Source organism: Budorcas taxicolor, chromosome 9 (assembly GCF_023091745.1).
Source record: "Budorcas taxicolor isolate Tak-1 chromosome 9, Takin1.1, whole genome shotgun sequence".
In the NCBI taxonomy this organism is placed as follows: domain Eukaryota; kingdom Metazoa; phylum Chordata; class Mammalia; order Artiodactyla; family Bovidae; genus Budorcas; species Budorcas taxicolor.
Window position 1 is genome coordinate 30283600 of NC_068918.1, and position 27109 is coordinate 30310708.

A 27109-nucleotide genomic window follows, 5' to 3' on the forward strand; every position below is an offset into this window, starting at 1 on the left:
GAGAGATTAAGATAAGACCCACTCTGAGTTTCTGGACCTGGGATGATATCTGTACCCCCTGACCGAAATTAACAAATATAGAAGGGCAGTTTAGGCAAGAGAAGATCAATCAGACAGCCAAGACTGACAGAGGAATCCACTGACAGTATTCAGCTCTTGAGAACAAGGAAGGTTAACTTGCCGGTGAACTCTGTAGGAACACTTGTAGCGTGGTGACCTTGAGAGCCAGAGGCCCCGCGTGGGCATCGGCGCAAGATTGGAGGACACATTAAGTGGGAGAGGGAGCTGATGGACATGGGAAAAAGCAGGGGCAAGAAGTCACTGGAAGGGAAAAGCTAGTGTCAAATGACACTTGTAAGTCAGGGAGCCGCCAGGATGCTACGGTTTAGAGAGACAGCGGCGTGACAGCATGGGATCGTGTTTTGTACTGGTTATTTGCAGTTTGTTGAGTTTTATATCCCTCAGGAAATAGCTGTGGCTCAGATGCAGACAGCTCTGAGTAGACGAGGCACATGACAGCAGCATCAGGGAAAACTAGGCAGCAGCGGCAGGAGCCAGGCGAGGAGCGAGTGCTTATACCCGCAGTGGAGCCGGGCCCCCGACACGAGCTGTCTCCCGGGCTCCTCTCTCAGGAGGCCCATGGGCATCTGCACAGGTCCCACGCTGGCCACGCATCTTGTAAATGAATGGAACCAGCGTCAAACAGGCGTGATCTCAGACTGTCACCACCCCTGGACATGTAACTCAAAGCTCATGTCAGGAGGTTCATCTTCATATAGAATGCTTCCTTTTTAAAGAGGATTTGCAACCCTAAATCCATAATCAGCTTGATCCGATCAAGATCAAGCCAGCCACCCTCACAGCTGAGGCATTGAGAATGCTGTGCATGTTGGCTGCCTGCTGTTGCTGCTGGATTGATGCTGCACCCAGGAATTATAAGGAGGGAAGCAGTAGGTGTGTTTTCTTCCGGTGGTCTGTCTCTTTTCTCTCAGCCCTCCATCTTGCTGTCACTCTGCACATGATAATTTAGGGAAAATACTACAAGGCCAAAATATGTAGCTGATTCTTGACTTGGTGAACCCATGCATGGACATGGCATGGGGTACATTTCAGCAAATGTCTGTAATTCTGATAAATGACATCCAGAGGAGGAGGCTTATAGTCATCGGCTCATGTGTGTCTTCTCCATCGTTCTCACAGTTGGCTGATTCTTCAGGGCACGTGTGTAGATGTAGCATTTGTTGGCCCTGACTCCTGCTTTCAGAGGCTGGCCAGAATTGCAGCTGGGCCCCATTGTCATCAGTCAGGGCCTCAGTGGAGGAATCGTGCTGCCCTTGTTTGAATCCAGAGAGAAACACTTTGTCATTTGTGTATCAGCGATGCTTGTATTTTCTCCTGGATTAAAAACAAAAATGACCAGAAACCATTAGTTTTTAACACAAGCCATGCACTTTTAATCTCAGTCTAGCACTCAAGAAAAGCAGTGTTTGTTTGCCAGACAACTTGAGGTCTTTGTGTGTGGAGCTAACAGATGGAGTGCATTGATGATGCTGCACGTGGATGCACGCTGAGCCCAGGAGGGCATCCCTGGGCTAGGAGGGTTGTCCAGAAAGTTAACAAGGCTGGATTCAGAAGGGCTCTAGACAGAAAAGGCCCAAGTAGTGCAATATCTTTTACAGAGATTCTCTCTTCAGTGTAATGGTTACCAGGGCACTGATTGCAACTGTTTTCAAACAGATGTGCCTTGTGTTCATTCTGTTTCAGGCATGTTATGGGAGCAGAAAAGAGAACTTCTAGCACAGCAGTGTTTGAGAAAACAAGGGAAATCAAATTGTCTTAAATCTTATCCTCTGAATAATACCTATTACTTAGTGGTATTCTCCTCCTCCCTAGTAGGATGGTTGGGATACAGATTTAAGTAGGATTCTCCTCAAGCCCCAAAAGGACTTCCCTGGTGGCTCAGATGGTAAAGAATCCACTTGCAATGCAGGAGACCCAGGTTCAATCCCTAGATTGGGAAGATTCCCCTGGAGAAGGAAATGGCAAGTCACTCCAGTATTCTTGCCTGGAGAATTCTATGCATGGACAGAGGAGTCTGGCAGGCTATAGTCCATGGGGTCACAAAGAGACACAACTGAGCGACTCACGCACACTATCTCCTCAACCAAAAAGAAAATGTAGCTAATATTTTTAAGTAAGTCCAAATAATACATTAAAGTATAAAGAAAAAGTGAAAAATTCCCACCTGTATTGACCTTCTAGATATCAACACAGATATAGTAGTTCAGTTCAGTTCAGGCGCTCAGTTGTATCCGACTCTTTGGGACCCCATGAATTGCAGCACGCCAGGCCTCCCTGTCCATCACCAACTCCTGGAGTTCACTTAAACTCACGTCCATCGAGTCGGTGATGCCATCCAGCCATCTCATCCTCTGTCGTCCCCTTCTCCTGCCCCCAATCCCTCCCAGCATCATCAGAGTCTTTTCCAATGACTCAGCTCTTCATATGAGGTGGCCAAAGTATTGGAGTTTCAGCTTTAGCATCATTCCTTCCAAAGAAATCCCAGGGCTGATCTCCTTTAGAATGGACTGGTTGGATCTCCTTGCAGTCCAAGGGACTCTCAAGAGTCTTCAACACCACAGTTCAAAAGCATCAATTCTTCAACACTCAGCTTTCTTCACAGTCCAACTCTCACATCCATACATGACCACTGGAAAAACCATATCCTTGACTAGACAGACCTTTGTTGGCAAAGTAATGTCTCTGCTTTTCAATATGCTGTCTAGGTTGGTCATAACTTTCCTTCCAAGGAGTAAGCGTGTTTTAATTTCATGGCTGCAGCCACCATCTGCAGTGATTTTGAAGTCCCCCCAAAATAAAGTCTGCCACTGTTTCCACTGTTTCCCCATCTATTTCCCATGGAGTGAAGTAGTAGTACACAGGTATATATGATTTTATATGAATAGGATTTTACCAGTAGACTACTCTGTAGTCTGTTTTGATCACTTAACAAAATGCTGAATATAGCTTTACATCAGAAGTATTATTGCTGGTCTAGAATTCAATTATATAGCTGTATCCCATTAAGTTATTCGTTGTGCCATTCATTCACCAGATTTTTATTTTTAGTTCTAGATGTAGTAACCAGATTTTGCAGATACAGAAATAAACTCCCCTATGACTGGATATATAGATTACTGCTGATTTTTCTATGTTATAAGCAATATTGCCTTGAACAAATAATACCACAACACACAGCATACTTAATTTTCTCCTTAGTATAAATCCCTAGGTAGAAAATTGGTTGATGAGTGGGTTGGTACATTTTGGAGTTTCATCCATATTTATTGTATAACCACGCTCTACTAAAAGTTTGCAATGGTGCCAGTTTTTTAGTACTCTTGTGGTACTTTTCTTTTATTATCATCTTTGTTAATGGGATAGATGAAAAATGGCATTTCACTGTTGTAGCTTACATTTCTTTGATTTGTAGTGTAGTGGGACTTTAAGCCACTAAGAAATCATGGCTTCCACATGGTCTATGGGCTTCCCTGGTGGCTCAGACAGTAAAGAATCTGCCTGAAATGCAGGAGACCTGGGTTCGATCTCTGGGTCAAGAAGATACCCTGGAGAAGGAAATGGCAATCCATTCCAGTATTCTTGCCAGGAAAATCCCATGAACAGAGGAACTTGATGGGCCACTGTCCATGGGGTCACAAAGAGTGGGACATGACTGAGCTACTAACTCTTCGTTTCACATGATTGATGGAGCACCATTTTCTTTGAGTCGTAAATTTATCCCTCTCACAAGGAAAGATTCTTTTTACTTTCTTCTTTGCAGTTAGATCAGGTAGGTTAGAATCAATAAGGGGTTGTCTGTTTGGTAACTGGATCTTCACTGAAAGAAAGTGTGTAAATGTTAGTACTGATTTAAATCTAGATTGTCGGTTTTAGTTCATGTAAGATTTGATTAATTTCCTTTCATTTTCAAATAGATATCATACTTTTAAAAATATTTTAAAAATCATAGAGATATTTAAGGAGTGCCTAATTAAAATCTTTGATATAAATGCCTAGAAGTATATTGTCTCCATATAGCTTTTCACTTGGGCTTGTAGCATTTGTATTTAAGTTTTGTTTTTTTTTTCTTCCAGCTACAAATGAAATTTAGTTATAGCAAAATGGTTGTGAGACAGACACGTCTGAGTGCAGGTTTCCATCCTTCAAGTGTTAGTTCCCTTGGTCTCTGTTTCCACATCTGCAGGGATAATAATAATACCTATCTCGTGAAGCATTAAAAAAAAAAAAAAACTTGCATACTGCCTGGCATCTAAAACATGATCAATAAATATTACATTTATTATTATGGGAAATTTTAGCAAAATTAGAAACCCTCAGGAAAGGATATAATTTCTTTACTGAAATTCCATCATCCAGAGACAACAAATGTCTCTGATTTTTAGATGTTTTATTCTAGTATTTTTCCTCAAAGATACATATTTTACAAAAGTGGAACCATACTAAAACTGTACAGGATGTCAAATTTCAGCAAATGTGTGTACTTAATCATTCAACAATGGAAGAGAGTGGTTACCCAGATTTTTTTAAAAATAGTAGTTTAGTGGAGAATTTTGTGCTGATATTTATTTGTAATGAATTTTTTGTTAGAGTGAAGATTAAGTATAATTGAAAGGCATTTTGGACAATTAAAACTATAAACATTTCCATTCCTTCTAATTCAGCGTTCAGATCTGTTTCTTATGCAATCAAAAATATACACCATTTTTCTCTGTTACTTGGGAAAGCATTTAAACAGTTGACAGACTGCAGGAGTCCAAGACTATGGTTTGTCTACACTGTTTCCGCTCCCAGGAGAACAGCGAGGCGAGCTGACACTGACCGAATGTGGACAGAAACTTCCTTAGCTTGCCATGCCTTATCCCATGGCCTGAGCTGGATTTCATGAGTTGTGTTTACCAAATAGAGTCCAAATTAAATTTTTGTTTATCAGGTTCCTTTTAAGGGAGGCCAACTCTTCAAAGAAGCCTCCTGGTGAATCTTTTTCAAGCATACACATGCATATATATATATATATATACACACACATGCAAGACTCACCAGATTACCTGCCTTGCATGTTGAGATTATCTAGGAGCTATATTTCAAACATTTTCTGCAAGTAAAGAGCACAAATATTCTTTGAACTCATGTTTTTGTGCTCAGCAATCAAATCCTGACTTGCATTTCTGGCCCCAGGACTTCCATGTAAGTTCATTTTGATTGAAAAACTGTCTGAATTTTCTTGCCATTTTCTTTTTTTCTTTTCTTCAATAAGTATGGGGTTATTACAGAGGTTCAAACCAGAGATATTTTTTAAATATTTATTTTGTTTAGCATTAATTCTCAAAAATATTCCTGTCACTGGGTAAAATTCATAATTTAAGTTTATATTTTCTTAATACGGTAAAGAATCTGCCTGCAATGCAGGAGACTGGGGTTCATTCCCTGGGTTGGGAAGATCTCCTGCAGAAGGGAATGGCTACCCACTCCAGTATTCTTATCTGGAGAATTCCACAGACAGAGGAACCTGTCGGGCTACAGTCCATGGGGTTGCAGATAGTCAGATAGAGCTATTAACACTTTCACTTTTCTTAATTTAATTCTACACATAGTATAAATTTTATGTATTATATGTATTAAAATAAACTTTTTATAAGCTATCTATATACAGAGTTTTGCATAAGCTTTTTTTCCATTTCAGGTTCTTAATTATTTTCAACCTTTTGTTAAACAGGAAGATTAAATTTTACCTATATTAAATTAGTTTTCTCTAGTTCTATCTTTATTCTTCTCCTGGGAAATTCCAAAAGCTTGCAGTGAAAAAAACCTTTACATGCTTCAGGCTTTTACTTTGTTTCATTTTAGATGAGAATCTGGGACCTCATCAATGAAATATGGCTTTATCATTCTCTTTTGCACCTTTGTCTTTAGAATCAAAACTTCATTCATAAAACCAAAACCACTTATGAAAACGAATGCAATACTAAGGTTTGTTTTCTCCCCATCATTTTGACCTGTTTTTAATACGAATAGTGTTTTTAATAAGAATAGTATTGGCATGGGATTTTCCCCTTAAGTTTTTAAACTCCTCCAGAGTAAGCAATGAGCTTTCTCTTTACAGAGTTAACATAAATCCAGATGGCATTGAGGCACTCCCATGTTGGGACGTGATGAGAAATTAAGGTTCACTAGTGGAGAAGGAAATGGCAACCCTCTCCAGTGTTCTTGCCTGGAGAATCCCAGGGACGGGGGAGCCTGGTGGGCTTCCATCTATGGGGTTGCACAGAGTCGGACACAACTGAAGCGACTTAGCAGCAGCAGCAGCAGTGCTGATTCCAGCGTGGCCTGCACTCTCTCCTTCAGCTCACATCTTGCTGGGAGAAGTGGAAGGATGATCCTCAAGTTTCTCGGCACCTCTGTGCTTTTTGTCTAGCAGGGGAAGCAGAGATGCTGTGGGAACTTAGAAGCAGCAGGTTCTCTCTTCCCATCTGCAACCCACTTTCCGGTTTCAGTAACACCTCTTTGCTGAAGCTTTGGCTTCCATGCAAATTCTGTTTCCACACAGTGAAGATCTTTGTCATATCTGAAATTAGTTGAGTCTTGACCACGTGCCAAGACCTTTTTACTCTTTCACTGGCACTTCTTGCAAATCCTAGGAGATAGGTAGTGTAGTATTATCTCCATTTAAAGAATGACAAAACCAAGACCAAGAGAGGTAAAGCTGCTCATCTAAGATCACAATTGTTATATATGGTGTGGGGCTTTGTGTCCAGAGCACTGACTCTAACCCTCACACTCTTTTATATGCATTATATATTTTTTAATATATAAATTTATTATTTATTTTTGGCTGTGCTGGGTCTTTTCTCTAGTTGCGGCGAGTAGGGGTCACTCTTCTCAAGTTGTGTGAGTTCCTCATTAGAAGAGATGGTGGCTTCTTATCTCGTGGAGCACAGATTCTAGGGCATGCAGGCTTCAGTAGTTTCGGCTCCCGGCTCTAGAGCACAGGCTCAGTAGTTGGGGCATACAGGCTTGCTGGCTCCACGACATGTGGGATCTTCCTGAACCAGGGATCAAACCCATGTCTCCTCCACTGGCAGGCAGATTCTTTACCATTGACCCACCAGGGAGGCCCTTTTAAAAAATATTTATTTTATTTATTTGGCTGCACTGAGTCTTGGTTGCCACACGTGGGATCTTTAGTTGTGGCATGTGGGATCCTGTTCCCTGACCAGGTATCAAACCCAGGCCCCCTGCATCGGCAGCGTGGAGTCTTAGCCCCTGGGCCACCAGGGAAGGCCCATTCCTCACACTCTTTACTACTTCTTTCTTCCAAGCAAACTTTGGTAGAATCACAGTTCAGTGTCATAAAACGTGTTGAAGTAACCTTGCGTATTCATTGTTTCAGGATTTGTCCCACATTATCTCTGGGGATTCTCTTAAGATGAGACATAGGTTGTGAATAAAGCTAACACAGAGTGGTTATTTCCCTCAGAGTTGTATTTCATAAACTGCAGTGACTTGCTCATGCTGTTTCATAGCGTTTTCCTTAAGTTTTGGGGTTCTCCAGGGAGTTGCATGGTATCCCCCTAAAATTGCTGCTCTGTTAGACCCTGGGAAAAGTTCATCCAGGTTAGGTGAGGGAGCTCTTTAAATCTTTGCAAATCTCTAAACCGTTAGATAGTCACAGATCTAGTAGAGGGGAAGACACTTTAATTTCATAAGGTGTTTAATTGTGACAGGACAGATCCAATAGTGTATTTTGGAAAATACTTGCAACATACTAAGTCTGAATTATGTTTTAGAACATAATTGTAGGTGTCTTACCTCTGATGAAGACTATTCCGTGGTCTAGAACACAGTAAATCCTCAATGAATAGTTGTTTAATGATTGAATGAATTACATTACTCATATAATTTTGAGGGAAAAAAGTGATCAGTCTCCGGGTATATAGGAGGACAATAATGATCATGTTTAACATATACTCTGCACTTGATAGCATGTTGTTGTTTAGTCGCTTAAGTCGTGTCTGACTCTTTTGCAACCCAATAGACCACCAGGCTCCTCTGTCCATGGGATTTCCAGGCAAGAATACCAGAGTCGGTTGCTGTTTCCTTCTCCAGGGGATCTTCCTGACCCAGGGATCGAACCCACTTCTCCTGCTTGGCAGGCAGATACTTTACCGCTGAGCCACCTGGGAAGCCCCCTAGAGGGCATGACCGTCTCCATAAAAACATTTTGTATGTTGGTAATATCTTTTATCTAAAGAACTTCATGTTTTAGACATTAGTTACTTCTCAAAGCACTGCTCTGAGGAAGATGAGCGACACATTCTTCATTTTTAGATGAAGAATTTGTAGTCAGCCTGGTTCAACCTGACTAACTCAAGATTGATTAACTCCGATTGTAGGAGCCTTGTCTCCAGCCTCAGTCTGTGCCCCCGACCTGCTCTTTGACCTTTCAGCAGCTGTGTGCCTCCTACTGTTCAGCACCCTCCCCCTCTTTTTTTTTTTTTTCCAAACAAAAGCATTTTTAATGTAATAACCCACTTTAAAGGAAATGTAATAATTTAGCTATGTAAGCATGTTTGGTTTCTAAGTCTACAGCGAAAATATTTCTAGCCATTTGGCCCCACACACTTTTTTCTCTTCACACAGTTCCACAAAGTGCACACCAAGCAGATGGCGCCGACAAGCTCATGGTTTATTTACAGCCAGTACAGTAGACGGAGGCATATGTGCTAAGCCCTCTTATACTCGCTCCACGGGAGCCATTAACACATCCATTTAGATGGCAGAGTCCTGGGGCTTTGCTGTGGGCATTTCAGTTCACTCCCCTGAAGCATCACCATCTGCCCTGCCTCCACTCAGAGACCCTGGCACCCTCCACTCTTGCCCAGGTGGCCTCAGGCCTATTCTGAAGAACAGCCTCAGTTCTCTTAGATACGGCGCTGGCGGCAGCTGCTCTGTTTCTCGCTCAGACAAGTTAACCCTAAGCCTGTTCTTCCCCCAAGGCTGTGCTTGGACTAGTTTCATTCCCATACAGGTCCACAGACGTACCTGAGCACCCTCCGCAGGCCAAGCTGGGGCCTGGGGTGCGGAGGGTCCTCAGACCTGTGCCCTGGGATGTGGCACGTATCTTTCTTCCTTTGTGCTCTGATTTCAAGGCTCCCGCTCTCCTAGTCACCTGGGATGCCTGGAGAACCAGCAGCCGATGGGCTGTAAGACTTCCTGCACCAGGTGGACCAAACCCTAGCCTCTACTTTCTACACCACTCACCAGGGATCTTATGTACATGCTTTTCTTCCCTCTCAAATACTCCTGGGCGAGTAATTATTAATTATATTTAAAGAGCAGCGAATCAGAATGTTTTCTACCTGGAATATCTGGAGGGGTGGCAAAAACACTTTGCTGCTACCTAGTCTAGTCATTTCTTACTCATTTCTTAATCATTCCCCCCCTCCCCACCAAGCTTTTTTTTTTAAAGGCATTTCAGTTAAAATGACCTGTCAGTTTAGCAACCCACAACTAACTTGTAAAGCCATTCCATTTTGTAATTCCAGATTCCTGGCAGGGCAGTCTGATTGGCTTATCTTTTTCAGCCAAGCTGCAGAACTTGTAGGTTCCCAGCCAGCGTGTAGGCGGAGCCTCCTTCTGGTCTGTTGTTCTCTTCTGTCCAGTCATACCTTGCTGGACTCGCTCTGGTCACATGGCTTGTTGCTGAGCTGTTGGCAGGACAAATGCCCAGAGAAAGGAACAAAAACAGGCAGACACCCAAAAACACGTATAGAGGACAGATAGGTTTGAAAGACACTGAAATGTACAACCACACTTTGCCCTTCGTCCTCAAACAAGTCTCTGTTAGAATAAGAAGCATAGAAGCATCTTGACCCCTATTGTCCAATGTTTGCTATACTTATGCCTACAAGTCCAACTCTGCGTTGTATGACCCCTCCCCCCAAATTAACTCTCTATTATGGTATGTTTCAAACCGTTCCATTTGAATCTCGACTTTCAGTTCAGTTCAGTTCAGTCGCTCAGTCGTGTCTGACTCTTTGCTACCCCGTGAATTGCAGCATGCCAGGCCTCCCTGTCCATCACCAACTCCCGGACTTAAGTAAAATTAAATTTGTTTATTTATTATAGCTCTAGCACTGAAGCTAAGAAGAAATAATAGTCACCAATGAAATCCTACACCATGTAATAGGATTCCTCTGTCTTATGGGGCTAAAACTGAGGTCCCCGAATTAACAAGTAGTGACGCTTGCACACCCAGCCAGGGCAGGGGCTGAGGATTCTATGTGTGCAACCTACAACATACATCAGCTGGTGCTGGGCAAGGTCTGCTGCCTGTGCCAACATCTCCATTATTGTTTGGTAAACACACTTTTATTCATTGAGGAAGAGTTGTTTGCCAATGTATCATACAATTATATAGTGAAGGGAGAACAATAGATGCATTGTAGAAATATTTTTAAAACAAGTCAGCAGCAGACAGCGCATAGGAAAAGGAGCCCAGCCCTAGAGTACCCGCTGCCATGTGGCATTTAACAAAGCAGAGCACTCTGTCTCAAACACCTCTTTCTGGCATGAGCCTGGCAGCACCCATTTCTGGCTCTTTCTGCTGGATACATTTGCCAGTGGGGACGTCAGGAGCACAGGTGTGCAGATGTGCATGGAAGTGGGTGTGAATACACCCAGACACTTGGCTTCTTCACACTCATGTTTGTAGGAAGAGAAAAAGGCTTCAAACATTGGTTGGTTGAGTGTCTCTTGAGGTCTTGACCTCAAAGGAACATGGACGAAAATGTAAATTCTTCAGGAGGTTAGGATTTGAGCTCTGGTGGCAACTTGAGAGTTGAACAAGCATGTCTAAGAGATTTACAGTAGGTGTAGGAGGTGGCTGTTGACAGTGCTTCCTAATCAGTACCGCAGAATATATAGTTTTTTGTTTTTTCACCAGACTGACATCAGACGGATTCACATACCGTGACAGATTGCTTTGTAATTTATTCTGCCCGAATGGCCCTGGAATACTCTCAATGAAGGTCTTGTATGAATCAGAGAAGGTTTTGCTCTTCACATTACAGTGACTGCCAAAAACTCACTTGTCAGACCGGATGAGTAGAGTAGTATTTAGCTTTTTCTCCTACTTCGTAATTCACGCTCCCATATTTTCATCCTACAACAGTATATTGCATATAAATCGTTAAGCTTTAATGTTGAATCATTTATCACAGGCATCTCTGTTAAGAACAAGACAGAATTCAGATTACAGAGCAGTTTTACTAAATTTTTATTAGTCTCTTTGAGCTTCAACCCTCTGACCAGAACTACTGCTACCTTCAGTGAAAGAATTGTTTATTTACAAGACAATAAAATTAGTCATTATTGCCTATTTAATGGCAGTAAGAAATAAAACCTAGGTCTCTCTGACTCAGGAGGTATACTTAGCATTAGATCACTGTTTCCCAAACTTTAGTCATTTGTATACACCTGTATGATTTCCTCCATATCTGTGTACCACCTGTATTACTTAGATATTTTCCCTTAAATTGTTTTTATGCTTGTTGTTGTTCAGTTGCTAAGTCATGTCCAACTCTTTGTGACCCCCAGGGACTGTAGCGTGCCAGTCTCCTCTGTCCTGTACTCTCTCCCGAAGATGAACATGAAAGTGAAAGTCACTGAGTCGTGTCTGACTCTTTGCAACCCTATGGACTATACAGTCCATGGAATTCTCCAGGCCAGAATACTGGAGTGGGTAGCCTTTGCCTTTCCCAGGGGATCTTCCCGACCCAGGAATCGAACCGGGGTCTCCCACATTGCAGGCGGATTTTTTACCATCTGAGCTATCAGGGAAGCCCTAACCATCTCCAGAAGTTTGCTCAAATTTACGTCCAGAGAGTCAGTGATACTATCTAACCATCTCATCCTCTGTTGCCCTCTTCTCCTCCTGCCCTCAGTCTTTCCTAGCATCAGGGTCTTTTCCAGTGAGTTGGCTCTTCACATAAGGTGGCCACAGTATTGGAGCTTCAGCTTCAGCATCAGTCCTTTCAACGAATGTTAGGGTTGATTTCCTTTAGGATTACCTAGTTTGATCTCCTTACAGTCCAAGGGACTCTCAAGAGTCTTCTCCAGCATCACAGTTCGAAGTCATCAGTTCTTCAGTGCTCAGCCTTCTTTATGGTCCAGTTCTCACATCCATACATGACTACTGAAAAAACCATAGCTTTGACTGTATGGACTTTTGTCAGCAAACTAATGTCTCTGCTTTTTAATATACTGTCTAGGTTTGTCATAACTCTTCTTCCAAGGAGCAAGCATCTTTTAATTTCATGGCTACAGTTCTTTAGTTCTTCTTCACTTCTTCCATAGAGTGGTGTTATCTGCGTATCCGAGGTTATTAATATTTCTCCTGCAATCTTGATTCCAGCTTGGGATTCATCCAGCCCAGAATTTTGCATGATGTACTTTGCATAGAATTTAAATAAGCATGGTGACAATATACAGCCTTATCGTGTTCCTTTCCCAGTTTTGAACCAGTCCATTGTCCCATTTCTGGTTCTAACTGTTGCTTCTTGACCTGCCTACGGGTTTCTCAGGAAGCAGGTGAGGTGGTCTGGTATTCCTGTTTCTCTCCAAAGTTTGTTGTGATCCACCCAACCAAATTTATTTTTACAAGATGCTTTTTATGACCTGCTCAGATAGAAAACCAGTATCATTTGATATGAATTGATGATACTCATGAAAATAAACCAATGAAAACCAGAGTGCCACTACAGTCTTGTAGATTCTCTTGCTAGACAACTCTGTGCCTGAGGCTGTACCTCTCTGATGAAGAGGGACATGGGGGAGTTAGAGAGAGAGCTGTTGCAGACAGCTTTGGGGTTTGAGAAGGCTCAAAACGCATAGAAAAAGGAATAAGGTTCTTGTTTTGTGATTCTATAATGTGCCTCTGGGATTATCTGGGGTCCCAAGGAAGCACATGCTGCTTACCACACAGTCGTCCTGGAGAACTTAGGAGGCAGCGTCTTCCTTCACCCATGCCAGTGAAACAGGTAAGCATAGAGACAGGGAGGTGTAAAAGTCATTTATTGGGCACCCACTGAAGTGACCTTAGAGGATGGTGATCAAACGTGCTGCTTCCTGAGCACATAAGTTTAGTGGAACTAACATTAGTTGAATAGAAGTTGAAAGATAGGATAAATCCATTCCTCAACCCACTAATTTCAGGTCACTTGGCAGCACATTATGCATGTAATTGCAGGCTAATATAGAGGCTGGAAAAACCATATATATTAAAAAGAAAAACGTAGATCACTTTTGCTACAGGTTTTAGAGACATGCAGTCAATCCTAAAGAAAATCAGCCCTGAATATTCATTGGAAGGACTGAAGCTGAAGTTCCAATACTTTGGCCACCTGATGCAAAGAGCCAAATCATTGGAAAAGACCCTGATGCTGGGAAAGATTGAGGGCGAAAGGAGAAGGGGACGACAAAGGATGAGATAGTTGGATAGCATCAATGACTCAATGGACATGAGTTTGAGTAAGCTCCAGGAGATACTGAAGGACAGGGAAGCCCTGGCGTGCTGCAGTCTGTGGGGTTGCAGAGTTGGACATGACTGAGCGATTGAATAACAGCATGAGTATGTGCAATTCAAGCTAAATTATTTTCCACTTCAAAAACCTGAGATATTTTTCTCTTCTGTAGTAGTATTATTTTGACTTCTTTTAGGAAAAATAGCAACAGGGGCTTCACTAAGCTATGAACACATTTAGCACAAAAGATGCTGAAAGCTTTACTGCAAAGACTAAAGTGAAGTATGGTGTCTTTTATTGAATAGGTGCTCAGTAAATATTTGGTAAGCACATTTGTAAATGTATTTTTGAGATGCTTCCCTACAGAGCTGTGTCCTTTCTGCAGTTACCTGAACTGTCAGGTGCCTTCATAGACAGGCATGGTAGAAGCATCAGAGCTTCAGCTTTTGCATGTGGAATGCTTCTGTCTGGGGTGATGGGAATGGTTTGACACTTCTGAATGCAGTTTCTTTAGAGACATAGTGCCAGGCATCTTCCTTTTCCTCCTCTGGGTCCAAACACTATCCTCCTTTCCCCACTCTGTCTATGCCCCAGAAAATGGACTTCTCTGCACTGGTGGGCTCTTTGCCTCTGGTTTCTAGTTTGGTTCAGCAACGGGAGAGCCCGAGATAGGAGGAAGAGAGGTAGTGAAGTCAGGACACGTCTTCCCTATGGGGTTTCCCACACTGGCAGCAGCCCTTCAAAGATGGTCACAGCACCTGTCAGGCAGCTGGCACTCCCCACCAGCATTTCTGTTCTGGTTCAGGTGCCCACCCTCACCTGGCCCCTTCAGGCCTTGGGGTGGGACAGAGCCTGCCTTACCCAATTCCTTCTCATTCCTATCCCAGGGCACCGCATTAGACGTTGTGGCTTTCCTGCACCCTGCCCACTTCTTTGTAAATTGTCCCTTTATTAAATTCCCCTCAAATTATCATGATTTGAACCTGGGTTCAATCCCTGGGTCAGGAAGATCCCCTGGAGAAGGAAATGGCAATCCACTCCATTACTCTTGCCTGGAAAATCCCATGGACAGAGGAGCATGGTACACTACAGTCCATGGGGTCGCAAAGAGTCGGACATGACTGAGTGGCTTCACTTTCACTTTATCATGATTTGAGGATGCCACCTGTTTCCAGCTGGTAGTGCCACTCGTAATGGGTGTATGTGCTGACTTCTTAGCAACACACAGCAACACTGACTGGTTCCGGAGGGACTGACTTCTGACCTCAGCTTTAATAGCAGTGTGGTCTCTACCACTGTGGTTCCCAAACTTAGGGGTGCTTCATGGTCACGTGGAGAGGCTGCCCCCTGCTACCCACTGACTTAGGGGTGCTGAGGGCAGTTCTAAGGCCCTCGTGACGACTGACCTCTGTAGTTCATTAGACATGGAGTATGATGATTCATAGCACCCCAGACCCCAGTGGCCTTGGGAACAGATGACTGGTTACAGGGCGCTAGACCCCTGTCTCGTGCCACGGCTAACTGTTAGGTTAACCATGAGTGAGTGGCACGCCTGACAGTTGTAAAGATGACTTCTCCTACAAAAGTGCAATTTAATGAGAAAGAAAACAACCCGAGAGAGGGGAATAGCTGCTCTTTCAACTCCCATTAAGAGCAGTGAGCTGATGCATTGCCGGAGTGGCCAATCCCTTCCTGGCTCACTGTGCAAGATTTGAAAGAGACAAGACTGTCTCTTATTACCCGTGGGAAAGCTTAATGTCTGTTTTGCCGTGGAGTTCCTCACCATCACCTGTTTAGAAAAAGAATCTTATTGATAACCAAAGTGTCACTCAAGATACGAAATGTAATTATCTAAAGACTGGACACTGTTATCTTGCAAAAAAAAAAAAGGTTTTTTAGGTTATAAGTCCCATGTTAAAGTAAATGCCTTTGGTGGATCCCTTGTCATAGGCTCATGGGATGCTTATTAGTTCATTTCTGTGACCACACTCTGAGAAAGCCTCAGTATTCACTCTGCCAAGGGAAAATTGTGACCAGGGTTCAAGACCCTGAATGAATCTGGGGAACGTGTCAGAAGGACATAAGTTCAAATCCTGTTTGCACCAAGGGGTCAGGTTCATTTTTCCTTGTCAGGATGTGGGGCATGTAGGATTCACAGGGAATGTACTCCCTGTTCCCCATCCCCACTGGAACTCTGTAATCATCTAAAAAAATTCACATCCCTCATCTCAGGGCAGAGTCACAAAGATACTGCAAAGTTAGTTGGAAAGTATTCTGCTGAGTCAGTGGGGCAGACCCCAGGTGCCTCCAGCCACCTTGCAGTACTGTTTGCAAAACTGTAAGAGAGAATGTCTCATTCCAGCGTTAGTAGTAGTAACAATTCATCTCACTCAGCTGTGAGCCAGGACACTTAGTAGTTCTGTCTTCCCAAAAGACTGAGTGAGGGTCACTCTGCTGAGGGCTAATTGCTGGAGAAAGATCGCAAACTGTTATATGTTCTACCATTTCATGCATTTTCAGCCTTTTCAGTGGTTTGGTAAAGTGCTTTTAGCTGATGGGTTTTGGATGTTAAGATAAAGAGGTCTTCTTGGATGGGATAACCTAGGAACAGAGATCCTTTCCAAGAGGGCAGAGTTGGGCCTGAAGAGGAATCCACTGACCCAGTGGAGAATACTGAGGCCTGTCCTGCACTGTCCTGTGGGTTAGCTTTCAGAGCCATCTAGACTCATTTGCCCTGGAAAGAGAGAGGTGGTTCTTAACAGCCCCTGGGCTTACTTGGACCAGCATCAGGGAGCCAGGAGTCACAGGCTTGTGCACTTGTCTTTCACCTCTGAACACAAAGTGCTCAAAAAAGGAGAAAGTTCAGTCAGGCTTTGTGTTTTCAACAATCTAAATACATTAAATGCTGGCACTGAAGGACCCTAGGAACTGTGCTGGTGTCCTAGAGAGCAGACCCAGAGAGTGACACCTGGCTAGCTGACCTGTTTACAGACCACCTGCTAGTCCACCCCATTCCACTCCACCCTTCCTTTCATCCCTTATCTATGTATGGGATCTTCAGCTACCCTGAGAGCCATCATAGGCTCAGAAGACAAGAGAAAAACGGCTAGGAAGAACAGAAAAACGCTTTAGAGGAACTATTGCAAGAGCCAGAACAAGACGGTACCAACCCTCTCCCACCTCCCACCGCCCCCACCATACCTTCCTGTCACACAGCCTACATTTTTTTTCACTTCAACATTTTGGTAACCTACAATTCTTTTCATTTGAGGTTATAAATGACCTTTTTTTTTTTTTTTTGTAAAGGCAGTTTCCGAGGAAGTTGATGACTCATTAAATGATCAGTGACACATGTGTGAATTAATTAATTTAATTGTTCAGGCAGGGAAAAGGGGGCTGTGATTGGAAAGAGAGGAGCACCTTGGGAAGGGGCCCGGGTGGAATGTGAGGTGACAGAAAGCCAGTAGGAGGACTAGAGAACGGGCATTTGTAGGAGTAGGGAGAAGATCAGGCGGAAAAACACTGCAACCACAGGGACTCTTGCTCCTGAGACCCAGAAGTCAGGCAGCGGTGGTTTTCTTCTTCATAAAGCTTGTCTGGTGGGGCACCCTGGTACCTAACTCCACCAACAGCAGCATGTATCATGTGGAAGGTTGCCAGATTTAGTGAATTAAAAAAATACATGACGCTTGATTAAATTTGAATTTCAGATAAACAACGAATAATTTTGTAGTGTAAGTATGTCCCAAATTGTTCATTCAAAATTTAAATTTAACTAGGCATACTGAATTTTATCTGTCAGCTTGCAAAATGGCTGAGTGCCTGACATTCAGTGGTTCTTTGAAAAAGATGCTGTGATGGGGAAACTGAGGATGAGAGAGGGTCGTGGTTTACAGCCTCTTGGGTGGTACAGAAGCCTCCAGAGCAGATGCTCCTAAGTCCTAAATCATTATCCATGGCTGTGGATCCAATTTGGGCCATCTGATGTTTGTCTTGGGGTGGCAGAAAGGACCCTAGAGGGAGGTGAAGCCAATGGAGGGCTCCATGATAAACCCTTCCAAAAGGCTAGAAGGCTGGGAGGCTGAAGCAGGTTGACAGAGACTCCAGGAGGTGTGAAACCCTGAATGGAATCTGAGCAGAGGGTTAGGAGGGACAGAAGAGTCATCTGGTCTACCTCCTTCCATATTATGATTAGGGTTATTTTTTTTTTTTTAATGAAGAAACTGAGGACTAGCAAGATAAAGTGACAACTCAAGTCATGGAAAATCTGTGAAGCCTGTGGGAGGATCAGACTTCTAAAGTCCTCACTGAATTCTTTCCACTGCATGGTGCTGACAGAGCAGATTCTTAGTCAAGCCTCCATTTCCACACAGTGCTACTTTGCACACAGTACCCACTTAGCCTAACCTTGTTGGAAAGACTGCCTATGAGTCACCACCACCCTCATTTTCTTTTCTGTTGGTGTAAGAACCACCTCGGTAGCCTTATTACCAAGAGGCTGGGTTATGCTTTATATCCCAGTTAACAAAGACCAAGGACCAAGAGATCCAGGTTTCACCATTCATTTCTTTAGATGCTATTTGGGGCAGTTATGCAGGTTTCCCAAATCTGGCTACTCAGTAGAATGAAAGCAGAACATAAAGTTGTGCTTCCTTCTGGCGTAAGGATATATATGGGTGGTTTTGCAGTTTAGTATTCCTTTCCTGTTTAGGACAGAAATATGATAGGAGACTAGTCAGCAGCGGTCTGTAGAGAACTCCCGGAGCCCTCTACGGTGCCCAGCTGGGCAGAAAGGAATGCTTAGGGTAGAGTGAAAGAGGGAGGGACACTCCTGAAGTAGAGAAAACCACCGCCTCCATTTCCTCCAGAGGCTGAGTTTTATAGTAACAGGAAGAGTGGCTGTTTCCCAAAGCTGTTTTGTTTTTTTTTTCCTGAATCCTTAAGCATGACCTTCTTATATTTTTAGGATCATGATACCTCTTCCTGGCTTTTCAACTTGTGAGAATGACATGTTCTTTTTAAGTGGATTGGGTTTACTTTAGAGGCTTTTGATATAAACTGTGGATCTTTGAGGATAAGAATACTTCATTGAACCAGTGGCTGTGTCTACACTGTCTTATCCCCTCAGTGAATTAGCACATGGGAAACTATTTAGAGGGGAGAAGGTCATTTGTGGGAAAGAAGACTCTTTACTTCTTCTCTATTCGTGTGGTTTTCTCCCCTCCTGACATGATGCATATTAGTGATGTTTTCTTGGAAAGCAAAATATCCCACATTAACGTATCATGGCCTCTTTGGGAAGCTGAAATTCCACAAGCTCTTCCGCAGATTATTTCTTCAGGTAATTCTACATTTGTACTGTTTGCTGCAGAAATGCAATAATCCTAGGCAAGTTGTTTCTGTATTATCCCAGGAGTGATAGTATTAAACATTAGCCAGCCAAAGTCATAGGCAAAGATACCTGATATTTGAATTCTTATATTACCTTCTTTATATTGCCCTGTATCACCCACCCCCCAGGAATCACTGGCTGGAAGCATTATGAAATGATTACTTCCTTCCCTGACATTAACAATAATTACACTTGACATCACAAATTGGAGAATGTGAAACTAAAACACTGAAAATATTTGATGAATAAACTGACTGAGATCTGATCAGTATTGTAATGTGTGGTCAGTTCACAGTAGCTTGAGAATAAGAAAACCTCTATACATTTATTAATGTTATCTACTGATTCCAAAAAATGATCATTAGGATGAAACTTCCTTTCAACTCCAAGCCATAAAAGTGGCATAGTTCAAAAAATCATTGAACTAAATGAAGCCCAAATATTTGAAGTGATTGAATTAATAGGTTTAAAAAAGCCAAATAAACATGTTCCCCGAAAGGAAACCAATTTAGAAAAATTTTTTAAATAAAAAAATCCTACCGGTTAGCCAAGAACAGTGCTCCGAGGGTGATATGGCAGCATACCCTTGGAACACCAGTGGTCACTGGGGAGCTGCTGTTTTGAGGCAGATCAGAAGGAAGATCCTGGAAACAATTCTACAGGCGAGTGGGCCCTTTTACTAAAGAAGAGTGGGTAAACAGCTAAGCTGCTTAGTTTCTGCTTTTGTCACTTAGAACTTCAGCTGAAATCTGGTCATCTTCTGTTCCTGCATTTTCCTAGCAAGAAAAGCATGCATGACTGGGAATTGCAAGAGTTTTAGCCAATTTTCTTTAAGACCCTGTCTGCATCCATCTTGGAAAATAGTGCTTAAGTATCACATTGTTAGTTAGCTTGGCATGTGTATTTAGTTATCAGGCGAATGAACTGCAAATGTCTTGAAGATCAAGATGGTGGCTGATGCTTTTTGTTCTCTTCACTAGCCCCTATCAGCACCTTGCACACTGTTCAGTTACCTGTTACACAGAAATCTTCCCCTGGTGCCCAGTGTAAGTCATTGTGGGTGCTAAGATGGGGCGAAGCTTTCTTTCTCAAAGGCTGTGCTCACATTTGGGAGCATTTAAGCTGCCTACAGGTCACTCATATGTGTGTCTCACACCAGTAGAAGTGAGAGGAAGGAGTAATCCAAAAATTATACACAACCCAGGCGCCATTTTTATCGGTCAGTCTCAGATGCACTTGCTATTTTTGTAATCGGCTTATGTTTTTCTGGTATGATCTGGACCCTGGGAGAGGCGCCTCAGTTTTCTGAAAATTCATAGAGTGAATGATACATTCACAGATCTAAGTCTTAAGTGACTGGTATGGAAGTTCTGTTGAATTTTGGTATTCATTTCTCCAGCCAACAAATTTCTCTCCCTATAAATATTTGTTCAGTCAAACTACACGTTGTAAGACTTCCCATGTATTCCGCTTCAGGGAGACCAGGCCGGTGTAACAGGAAAAACGGGGAACTTGTCCAAAAAGCCACCTGGTCCTAAAAAGTAGATGCCCCCACGCCTGCCCCTGTGCATCTAGTCTTTTATGATGCTGGGTCTTGTTATTTGATGACAGGTCTTCTTATTATCTGAGAAGCATTAGGCTAAAGTACAAGGAAGTATAAGGTGGTTGAGGATTGAACAGTAAACCCTGAGATTGTTAGATGAAAATTTTGATCTGTTTTCTTTCCAAATTATGGTATTTAGGCATTTGCCATTCATCCTTGTCTCTGCTACAACCCCCATGCCATCCCGCCCTGTCCTCTGAAGAGTTCAATAATCTGGCACTTGGTTTCCCACAAGAGCTGAGGAGAGAACTGCAGGCCTGGGCAAGGGAGGGTTAAAACTAAAGCTGGGTTTCCAGAAATTGAGGCAGAGCTTTGTGCCACTGCAAAATAACCTACTTATTAGCAATTCTGCTGCGTCATCCTTTGAACTTAAATCCCCATTTTTTATCTTGGTGGGGATTTTCAGGAGTCAGTGAGTAGTAGTAACTTGTGCTCTGGAGAAATGGAAGGGTCCTGTGGCAGAATTAAGAAGCATGGTTGCAGCCAGTCCTTCCCGTCTTAGATTACAGTAAGCCTTCTGCATCAGGCTTGCTTTTTGTGCGTTTTCTTTTCCCCTCTTCATCACATTCGTTATCCCTTGGGCAAGTTGTGTCTGTCCCTCCTGCCACACTCCCCCGCACTCCAGGCTAGAAGCTCTCCTGCAGAGACTCCAACCAGTTGGAGGGCCTTCTTTCTCCCATCCTCCTGTCTTTCCCACCCCCGTGGTGAGACCCATGCCTAATTTTCAGCTCTTCTGGGGCAGTGTGTCATTACTTGGAAGAAAATTAGAAAGCATTTTACACAGCTTATTACAAATCATTAATTGAAGTGTCACGAAACCCAAGGAATTTATTCTCCCATGGATGTGTGTGTAACTCCTATTAACATTAATAAAGTTGTTTAGAATCAAAGAACCAGCAGGAACCCATAACAGGAGATCCATTTTGATCCTGCTTTACAAAGTGGCTCACACCCACAGGGCATCAACAAGCATTTTAAATATAATTTTTACAACTCCTTTTTCTTTTTTTTTTCTTAAAGAAAAGCGATTACTGAGTATAACATCACAGCACAGTCCCGTCCTTCAGTGTGAAGGATGGCAGCTGCTTGTGTAGCTCTGCTCCACCTGGGTTGGAAGCGGGACATGGCAAGCCTGGTCAGTGTGTATGCAGGGAAGACCCACGTGAGCGCTTTCACCTGGGGCCGCCATGCATGCTCTTATCGTGGGGGAGCTGCCCGGACAGTAGGAAGGGGACCGTCCCCTGGACACCCACAGACAGAAGTTAATGGAGGTGTTTGCTTCACCGGAGCTGTCTCAGCCCTGTCCTACCTGCGCGATTATGACAGGTAACATTGATGAAACGAACAGTCGAAGGGTGGGGATATCTAAATCTTTTAGTCCACATAATTATAAATCCTTTGAACACTCCAAGGACCCCAGAGAATCTGAAGATGTAGAAACAAGTGGAAAGTACCCTTAACCTTTCAAGTAAAGTGCAAACACCAGTAGTTACAGCTGCACTTTCTCTAACAGTGAGTGAATTTGTACAGTGTTTGTTTATTCACCTTCTTTGCCAATAAAAGGAGACTTCTGAAGGGCCAGATTTTTAGATCTATGTCTTTCCCCCACCCTTCCCTTCTCTGTCTCCTCTTCCGTCCACCATAGGGCATTCATTTATACAGGTGTTATTAATGTTTGGAAAATGACTTCAGTGTGGGTGACAAAGAAGAGAGGTTTTCATTGAGAAAGATGATATTCTTTCAGTGTCCTGTAGTCTGTCTCAAAAATGTTAAATTTTATAACACTTAGATTAACACTTGTTTGTTTTTAAATGTTACTTTTAAAAAGAATCACTTTTCCTAAAACAGATAGAAAACTAAATTGCTTTTATTAGGTTTCTGAAGTGCTAGTTATAATTGAATTATTTCCCTCAAGACTAGCAGCAACTCACCAAGGTTTGTCCTTGGAATGTTACCGAACCTTGTAAGAACTTTGAGTTCCCTCTGCTTTTGTCTGAGTATGGGAAATAGGTATTCGTTTCTGAAATTGTTAATTTAGATACTCCAAGGAAGGAAAATACGGGATATCCCTTTAATCACTGAACCTCATTTCCAACCCTTTATTTTTTCTTAAGTTTAAGTGTTGAGTTTCCAAAAAAACGAAGCAATGCTGGTTATAAACAGGTAGGATCCATCTGGCACTGTGCAGATAAAAACAAGCCCAGAATTCTATTCACTTGTCCTTCACCACAGGGCTGTGATCTGGGTCAGGATTATCCTTGTTTTACAAATGAGGCAGCTGGAGCTGGAGAGGTGAAGCCAGCCTTTCTCAGGGCCACAGACCCAGGGAGGGTTAAGAGCCCAGATGAGGTGGGAGGGTTGAGGGCAGGGGCTGCATGCTTACTGCCCAGCCTGCCTGCCCCTGGACCTTGTTAGGGTTGGGCTGCATAGGCTCACTGTTGGCCCAATGGGCTGTTCAGTCCCAGAGACCCAGTTTGACTTACTGATAAGTCAGATTTGACTTATTTATCAGTACCTATCAGAGTGCTTGGAGCATGACAGGCACTCAGTAAATGTTTGCAGAATGACTCTGTTGCCCAAACCAAGGAGTTCACTTTAATTCCTAATCTCATCCTGCTCATTGCACTGGCCACTGCCACATCTATTTTAAACCTCTTTGCAAGTGAGTTTAGACAGATGTGTGTATATACTTTATATATGTACTTTTAAAGTAACATTTCCAGAATCTGCCTCGCATGCCGGTGTAATCAAAGACCAGTAGCAAATCAGAGTTGTGTCTGGAGGTGCTAGATGCACACTTTCTTTGATTTACAACCTGTTTCAAATGGTCGTTTCCTGACTTTAAGATATGCACTCATATTAGGTATTTGTCTTTCTCTTTCTGGTTCACCTCACTTAGTATGATAATCTCTAGCTGAATCCATATTGCTGCGAATGGCATTATTTCTTTTTTATGGCTGACTAGTATTCCACTGTGTGTATGCACCACGTCGTCTCTATCCACTCATCTGTTGATGGGCATTTAGGTTGTTTTCCTGTCTAGTCTATTGTGAATGGTAGTTTTATGTACATAGGGGTTCATGTATCTTTTTGAATTGCAGTTTCGTCTGGATGGTATATTCCCAGGAGTGGAGCTGCTGGATCATATAGTAATTCTATTTTTAGTTTTCTGAGGAACTTCCACACTCTTTTCCATAGTGGCTGTAACAACTTACATCCCACCAATAGTGTAGAAGGGTTCCCTTTTCTCTAGGCCTCTCCAGGCTATTCTGACTTGAGTGTGCTGGTACCTCATTGTAGATCTGATTTGCATTTCTCTAATAATTAGTGAGTCTGAGTGAACTCCGGGAGTTGGTGATGGACAGGGAGGCCTGGCATGCTGCAATTCATGGGGTCGCAAAGAGTTGGACACGACTGAGTGACTGAACTGAACTGAACTGAATAGTTAGTGACATTGAGCATATTTTCATTGTGTCTATTGGCCATCTATATGTCTTCTTTGGAGAAATTTCTCTGTAAGTCTTCTGCCCATTTTTTTAAGCTATTTAAGATTTATTTAAGCATTTCATGAATGAAACAAATCATATTTACTTATTGTACCTCAGGAAGAGGGCATGGTTTTTGTTTTTGTTCTTTTTAATTTTTAGTAGCTTTCCTGGTGGCTCAGAGGTTAAAGCATCTGCCTGGAATGCTGGAGACCCGGGTTCGATCCCTGGGTCGGGAAGATCCCCTGGAGAAGGGAATGGCAGCCCACTCCAGTACTCTTGCCTGGAGAATCCCATGGAGGGAAGAGCCTGGTAGGCTACAGTCCATGGGGTCGCAAAGAGTCAGACACGACTGAGTGACTTCACACACACACGCATAATCAATTTACCGTGTTGTGTTAGTTTTAGGTGTACAGCAAAGTGAATCAATTATACATAGATCATTACAGAGTATTAAGTAGAGTTTCCTATGTTATGCAGTAGGTCCCTAGTAAAATGACTTTAAAAGCAAATACTGTTTTCTTACCAGAGGAAAGTTTAACTGGGGATATAGAAGCCTCCTTAAATGTGTTTTTCAAAAGAAGTATTATATTTTGGGGCTTTCTTACTTTAAGTTGAAATATATTACAAGATTGCATGTAAAGGAGAACATAATACACGGTGTCCTGTTGTGTCACTGATGTTTTTAAACAGAGGGTACGGGATTAAAAAGCAATAAAATGTTATTCACACCCAAAAAAAAAAATGATCCTCAGAACCATTGTTGGTCAGATAGTGGAATTAAGTGTAGAATTAGCATCAGAAAGTCTACAGTAAAATGAAGTGTTTGAATCTAAGGGGTCTCCTTTGGGAAGCTAATATTGGGGGAATGGAATCTCCAAGGAAGGTCCTGGGTGTTCTTGGCGAGTGAAGGAGAGCAGCTCAACTGCTAAGACGAGGCCCCATGCTCATCTCTGAGGATGCGTGAGCTCTCCCTCATAGGAACCCTCCACAGTCTCCTCACACACAATCCTCTCCCAGCTCAGAGAGGAGGCTGTAGTGAGACCCTTTCTCACTTCCCCTGGGGGTTCCCTGCACCCCAGGCTGCTGTATAAGTGCCCAAATAAATCTCCATAGCAGAGGGTCCAAGAAAACAAAGCGTCTGAGAAGAACAGAGTCTGGCTGTATGGTTTCTATGTCCCCGGGGATGAATTTCATTGGTGGCTGGAGCAGTTGTGTGAAGCCCATGTCTGATGGTGATGAGCCAGCCCTGCACAGACTGACCAGCTGCTGAGGTCAAGCTGCCCCCCGAGACTGGGGACAGAATTCTCTCTCTGTGTACGTGATGCTGGCTGCTCTGACGAAGGTCAGGAGTCTGCCTCATGACCATGTGTATCCACAATGGAAATCTGAAGAGCCTGGAAATGGACAAAGGCAAGAATGGTGTCCTAGGAGTTATTTTCAATATTCCATACTGTTGAGTGGAAACTATACATTAATCCGCAGCAAGACTCAGGCAAGCTGAGCTGATGTCTTGGGGTAACTTTGAAGCGGGGGATGTGGAGCATGGACTGTGTGCCACATAGAGAGACCACCTTTATGCTTAGGGCTTTTCCCTCCAGAGATGCTATAGTCTATACACCAAAGCCCCAGGAAACTTTTTTAATAGATGTGAAAAAATTAGGCTTGAATGTCCAAATTTTCACCTTAAAAATCAATCAGATCAAGTTAAAATGACTTGTGTTACTTTATTTTGAAGCTATTTACTTCATGCTGTCCTAACATACAATAATAAAAATAACTTGGGCATGACAGTCATCTTAAGTGAATTAAAAAAACCAACGAAATGAAATGGTACTTTTAAGCTTTTAGCAAAGCAAATTTTTGAATTATCTTACTTAATTAAACTGCTGCACTCCTTTACTTTCAGCACTTATAAGACCTCTGTTTTGTCTCTGGTTTCACTGCATTAACTACTGAGTTTGGTTTTTTTTAATTGAAGTATTAACATTCATATAGAAAAGTGCACACTTTGTTAATTGCACTGAAAATGAATTTTCATAAAGTGAACACACCCCTGTAACCAGGAACCAGATGGAGAAAGAACATCACCCAAGCTGCAAAGCCCCTTAGACCCCTTTCTAGTCCCCAAATCCCACCAAAGGTAACTATTATATCACAATTTCTAACATAGGTTGAGTTGTCTGTTTTGAATTTTATATAAATAAAATCTTAAGGATGTATTTTTGTATTTCTCTCAACATTACATTTGGGATTTTTTTTTTTTTTTTTTTTTTTTACATTTGGGAAATTAATCCTCGTAGTTATTGAGTAGTAGTTTGTTCATTCTTATTGCCGTGTAATATATTGTATAACTCTCCCAAAGTTTATTTAACCCTTCTGTTATACACGGGCTTTGGGCTAGGTTCACACAGTGCTGCTAGGAACACTCCTGTACATGCCAGTGGGTGAGTACCTTTAATGTTGCTGTAAGAGAGATTCCTTGATGGTGAGATCCTGGGTCATGAGACATAGGTGTGTCCAGCTCTGATAGATCCTGCCAGGTTTCCACAGCGTCTTTATCAATTTACACTCTCATCAGCGTAGTATGAGAGTTCCAGTTGCTCCCTGTTGTCCCCAAGACTTGGCAATTTTTGTCTCTGTCATTTTGTCATTTGTCTCTGCCTCTCTGGTAGGTGTGTGTTGGTAAGGCATTGTGATTCTAATTTCTTTGATGACTAAACTAGTTTAGTCCATGGACTGCAGCACGCCAGGCTCCTCTGTCCTCCACTATCTCCTGAAGTTGGCCCAAATTCATGTCCATGAGCCGGTGATGCTATCCAACCATCTTATCCTTTGTCACCCTCCTCTGCTTTTGCCTTCAATCTCTCCCAGCATCAGGGTTTTTTCCAGTGAGTCAGCTCTTCGAATCAGGTGGCCAAAGTATTGGAGCTTCAGTTTCAGCAACAGATCTTCCAATGAATAGTCAAGATTGATTTCTTTTAGGATTGACTGGTTTGATCTCCTTGCAGTCCAAAGGACTCTCAAG

The 27109-nt window shown here is 42.7% G+C and overlaps 1 protein-coding gene across 4 annotated transcripts in view; it reads left to right on the forward strand.

Annotated features, from left to right (window-relative positions):
* Positions 1-27109, forward strand: part of FYN (FYN proto-oncogene, Src family tyrosine kinase) — a 214668-nt gene that overhangs the window by 59901 nt on the left and 127658 nt on the right. The window contains exon 1 of one of the 4 annotated variants that reach the window (XM_052646077.1): positions 21858-21922. The exons of the other annotated variants lie outside the window; for them this stretch is intronic. The gene's annotated coding sequence lies outside the window, so the exon portion shown is untranslated. Of the gene's footprint in view, positions 1-21857; positions 21923-27109 lie in introns of those variants that run through there. 4 annotated transcript variants of the gene reach the window in all.